This window comes from Saccoglossus kowalevskii, chromosome 2, assembly GCF_978046115.1.
Source record: "Saccoglossus kowalevskii chromosome 2, keSacKowa6.1, whole genome shotgun sequence".
In the NCBI taxonomy this organism is placed as follows: Eukaryota; Metazoa; Hemichordata; class Enteropneusta; family Harrimaniidae; genus Saccoglossus; species Saccoglossus kowalevskii.
Genome location: NC_140642.1, coordinates 23,678,790 through 23,684,740, shown reverse-complemented (window position 1 = coordinate 23,684,740; position 5,951 = coordinate 23,678,790). Strand labels below are relative to the sequence as shown.

General features: G+C 35.5%; 1 long non-coding RNA gene across 1 annotated transcript; it reads left to right on the top strand.

Moving 5' to 3' along the window:
* The first annotated feature begins 364 nt into the window (after positions 1–364).
* On the top strand, positions 365–5,749 carry LOC144342828 (uncharacterized). The gene is made up of 2 exons (XR_013418830.2): positions 365–467; positions 4,891–5,749. It is a non-coding gene; the product is annotated as an uncharacterized LOC144342828 (long non-coding RNA).
* The last annotated feature ends 202 nt before the right edge of the window (positions 5,750–5,951 follow it).

Here is a 5,951-nt window from a genome sequence, read left to right as displayed (position 1 = left end):
TGTTAATCTCAAAAATTTTTTGTTGGAACTCCAGTATAAGAAATCTACAACTCACCCAAATTTGATAGTGGTGCATTTCACAAATGGTCTTCCTGTCTTTGATTGTAGCATGTTTTTCATCAACATTCACTTTGATTTGCTAGACATAATTCAGTGGGGTTTTAACAATAATGAGAATAGATGCAAATACACTGGAAGCATCATTTTCATCACTCAATGATTTGATATTTAGAAAGCATTCTTAAGTAATGTGTCTGTGCAGTATCTGTATGTGAAATCAAATCAATGTGGTGGATTTTTTTGCTCTTCATTGACACGGACAACTGAATTTTAACTTTCTTCTTTTCTAACCTTAAACAGGACTATTTTGTGAATGTGATCTATGGAGTGAACTGGTAGTGAAAAGGTTAATACTTATCTGACATTTTCTTGATCACATTTTGTATATACCGGTCAGAAACCGACAGGTAAGTGTAGACTACCAGAACACTCCAGTCAACATGCTGCATCAACAAGATTGGTGCAGAGTTTTATTTCACATTACAATTTTTTGGAGAAAAATATGTTTAACATGATCAGTGTGAATAGTGTTCATTTTTGAGATATGCACTACTAGTACTGGATCCATATTTCAATTTCAATACTCTAACTGTATCTTTCTAATTTTCAAAATTAAGTTCCTAATATGGAAATCGATGACGACATAATGAACAATACGGTAATTGGAAAAATGTAAATAAATCATTGTCAGGTATGGGTCAATAAATTATTTTTACAAGTAACAAATTATACACCCATTAAAATTATCAAAAGTTCAAATGCGATTATAGTACACGTACAAAGTGGACACAATTTTCCCCAAGTGATTTTGGCTTTGTTAAAAATGGGTTCAAAATTTGAAATGTGTGATGATGTCATCCGTCGTGCAAAATCACTGAAAGTACCGGTATATATCTGATTAGTTGTGAAGCCAGATGTAAAAGGTTTATAAATGGTAAACAAATATTTTGTTAAATATCACTGATCAAAAAAAACGCCCATTACAAAGTGTCTAGTCTAAAGAAAAAAATATATACAAAAAAATTATTTACAGATTTATTTTCCATATTCAAGTTGTTGGCATCAAAACACTTAAAATCTTGCTACGTGAATATTTTGCATGTAATAAAAGCTGCTTAATTAGTTTGTGAAACTTTTTCCACTTTTATATGTATTTTTAGCTCCGCTGTCGACTTTGCCGAGCAGAGCTTATGTCGTCCGTGTCAACTTTTTATTTATTCAACTTCTTCTTGAAAACTACAAGCCTGAATGCTTTGATACTTGGTGTATATGTACCTTGGGTAGCTCTCACTTAAATTTGTTCATGCCATCATGAAATCTTTAATTCTCTAATTTTGGTGAATATTTTTGTCACTTTTGGTAAAAAGTGATATTTTTGACTTCTTGACTTCAGATTTTTCTAACGAGCCTGTTACGTAACCACTTTCACGTGCACCATCTGTGGGCTGGAGCAGCACGCGCGTTTATATATATATCACATAAATGCATTAAAAACGTGTGACAAGTTTCATCACCCTCATTAGACCTTTTTTTAACAAAAACACGGTATATGCTTCATTATTCCATTTTAAGTGGATCGGGTGATATTTTAAGTGATTGCAGATAAAATTTCAACTTTTTGAAAGCCGTTTGTCGAGTCAACACTGTCACATAGCAATGCATTTCGATCCGTCACTTGATACAAACAAATACCGACTTTATTTCCCTTGTACATGTAAAACCCATTCTGTGACGCGCTCTCGGTATTTGCTTTCAGTTTTTTCTCTCCCAGTAAGTCAACCATACCATGGTGGTTTCCGTATGTACATCCGTACGACGTTCATCGCGTTTGTATTTGTTACAGTCGACAGTGATATGTTGGGATATCGAAATTTCCATTAATAATGGTTTTATGCCTTGTCATGTTTCGCTTGTTTCAATATGAAATTAATCACAGCGATGTTTGTAGTGCATTTCATCATCAATTCGGTTTGTTTATTTCATTTGGCAATTATTCGTCTGCTCCGTTTCGTTACTTCGATTTGACAAATTAAACAAACGATTGTATCCAATATATAATAGTTTTCATATAAGAGTGTGGAGTCTATTTTAGTATTTTTGCACGGTAGACCCGCTATACACCTTTCTAAATATTGCCGCTGCAATTTGTTTAATTTAGTGCATTCAGTTCACTCTATTACTATTATTCCTCCCAGAATTCTCAATTTGTTTTTGTTATTTATATACAATATTACGTAACATTGTTACAAATACAATTCAAGAACTTCTAAATGAGTTTACTTTCTTTTACAAGATTTAAAATATCGTGATCACCCGTTTTTGCTGAACAAAAAAACTTTTGTTCAGGTTCTTGTATTTGATATTTATTTTGTTAAAAAATCGTCCTATCGATGTTGAATGTTTAGTCAAGTCTAGATCGAAAATAACACACCAGTCTGTGTTAGAAGTGAGCGGGTGGGGTTAACTCGTAACCAACAATTAAGCTAGTCGACCTGTACCATTGTGGGGGACGTTTAGAGTATGCTTATTACGACCAAAGTGGCAAGAATCAAGTTAATTTTCAATCTTCTTATACATGTAATTGTTTAAAACATTCAGAAGTTTTAAAAATTTCGTTACACGCAAAAAAAAGGAAATTAATGATATTTTGTTTCATGTGGTGTATTACATGTATTTCGCCCGACCTTTGCGCGGTTTGACCTAACATTATCAGCATAATACTTCTTGTCTCGTTATGATAAAAATGTAGTTTCAAAATTGACGGATGATTAAAGACCTTCCGGAGGGTCGTAACTGTTCTATCCATCTATACAAAAGAAAGTACGAGAAAATGAGTCCAATCACAGTTATTGAGACTCGACACTCAATCGCAGTTAGGTAAATAATAGTTGGGGTGAATTTGATGTTATTTAAAATGAAAGGAGTTTTTTTTTTCTTCCTCTGCGAGATTTCAGAAAGATGATACAACGACTTTGATGTAGAGCAATTTGCTTTCACTATTGTCTGCATCACTCTGTCAATATTTTCCGAGAGACACGAACCCTTCTCAGCACAAATTGGCCTAATTGTATTCCCATTGACACGGTGCTTTCATTTCTGCGCGAAACTTGAGCTCATTACCTCATTTTTGCAATTAGTTGGCCAAATACTAGGACAGCGCTTGGGTTCCGAGAGTTTGAATAGGCGCGCGTGGACTATGCGCTAAGATCTTGTTTGCGCATGTAAATGAGATACACTGAGTTAATATTTTTGCTCTTTCTGAAGGAAATGAGAAAAGACTTATTTCAAACAGACAGGAGGGAAAGTATGATGGTGATATGCGACAATACAACCACTACTTTCCACAGAGACCCGCAGTCCCCCACATTGCTCGTACATTTTACAGTACGAGAGTAATGCATTATGGCATCTTTTCATTGTCCTCGTTGAAAGCTCGAATGCTACTCCAAGAGGAGGCTATGTCTCTTGGGACTGTTTGATTCCGGTGCTACGTCTCTCGCAAAACGCTGCCTTCTAAATTAAAACAGATTAAATCCGAAGCTAATGGCTTATTGCTTATTAAATTAAAATTATAGCTAATTCTGAGAACACTTTGAGAGTCATTAGATACGCTGTTTGTTAGATCTGAGAGGCTTTATTTGAATTATTAGACATATTGTTAACATGCCAACTACATGGGCATCATTATCGATTCATACGGGCCATCTGTTCTGTGTGCACACCATTTCTCCGTCGCTATTTCGCACAAAGCCGAAAGTGTTTTGTTAATTCAACTTCCGCGGCTCGGTAAGTTAATTTCGGTTACTACAACGAGCCGTGTCTCATGTTAGACGTGTGGAAAATATCACCATTATACGCTATCACTCATTTTTTTCTTTTCTTTGAATAATAAAATTAAATAAAAATAAATATGCCACAATGTAAAAAATAATGATCATTCATCCAGTCATTTTGTCTGTGCAGTCTCATAGCAACCACTATGTGAGCGATGTGGTGAATAAACATATTTACTTCCAATTACTCATGTTGTGGTTATTTTATGAACACTTGGAATTACAAAAAAAAGCTTTTCGATAATATCATCGTAGTTGGTATACAATAAGAGTGTCTTGGTGGGAAGTACTACGTATATTCGTTTATGCAATTATTTCTGTAGTTACTATTTTGAACCGTATCTCTTGTTCACCCTATGTGAGTACAAGTGTTCAAAATCATTAATAACGTATTGTGGCTATTAACTCTTGTGATTATCCAAGTGTGTAGTAACCTGTAAACGTGACCATTCCGCTCATCACGTGATGCAATTCTCTCCAATGTGGTTCGCTCCGCGGGTGGCAAATATTCAGTTCGAATTCCTGCTCAGAAATTCTACTTGCTTTGTTGAATTATTCATTTAAACAGGCGGTATTATTTATTTTTGTCCTCGAAACATATAGAATCAATAAAACAATGACTTCTGAAATAGTACGGGATTTCATTCTCTAATCTATAATTTAGGAAGTCATCTGATATTTCAGATTTCCCGCGAGCGGGCAACTTTGTGGCGCTGCGATTTCCCGGGGCCGTTAAAAGACTCCGAAGAAAACATTCTTTCCGGCGTGAGCTGAAAAATTCACCGTGAATTATTGAATAATATTGTAATATTCTAGTTCGCTGTCAATTTGTACTCAGTTTCACCTGGTCGCCCATCCTTACGTGGATATCAATCCCTTCACTCCTTGTAGAATTATTTAAAAAAAAAAATGAATATAGGAATCCATCAGGTTCTCCGATTTCCCATTCCCGGTGTTATGCATTTTTAATGCTGTAATATTACATATCATTTCACAGTGAGACTCTGCGACGTATTGGTAAGAGGATTATAGAAGCTCAGAGTGTTCCATATTAGTTCTGCCCCTCGTTTTCATCAAATCCAACCCAGGGGGAAAAGTCAGCAGATAAATATATAGACAGATGGTCGATGACTGAAATACGAAAGAGGAAAACCTGTGAACACCTAAATGGAAGTGAACGAAAATCATGGGTATTTTTTTAACGCACCGAGTCGCGTCGTCGTCGCTGTCGTCGCCCTTGAGCGATGAATGTCGAACGCTGGGCCGGTAGATCGTTGTATTGCTACTAGATAATACCATGTGAGACTTCTGATTATTATATCTGTCATGATAACCTATGTCATCGCCTGCGATATTTGTCGTTTTTATAGAAATTGAAGAGGCTCATGTAAGGCACGCGCTCACATTGTTATCACACAGATGCAAGCATTGATGGTATATATTTATGATGATAAATACTAAAAAAAACGTTTGACAGATTATAGACCACGTCACTTGTACCTGTATGTCACCATGGTAACCAGTGAGTGTGACAATAGGACGACAGTATTGTATACAAACTTGGAGGGTAATGATACTCTCTTTTATTAATTCATGCGCTTCCGGGATGAGAGCCACTAATTAAATGGTCAGATTTCTCGCAGTGGTTTTATTTGTTAATAATAAACCTCCGAATCCCATCTAGGTTAAAGTTCAGTTTTACAGTATTAATGGTAATTGCCTGCCAATAAATAACAATTGTTTCCGATTGTAATGTACAATAAGTTGCGCAGTATTTGTTGGTGTGTTATGGCATTTATTATTTCCTGTTTGTATATTAATGCTTCACTATGAATAAAAGAAATGTATAAATAAAATGACGGTATCACTCCGGGCGGCGATGAAATATCATAAAATGTATGAAATGTAAACCTGGCAGTTTGTGGAATCGGTCATGCTATTAAAGTATTTATTCACCGCCAATGACACGTTCACTGATCATAAAGTGTCACGGACAAGTTCAATTAACGGACAGATCGTGATGCACACAGATATGACGTACGTGCTTATCGTTAAAGA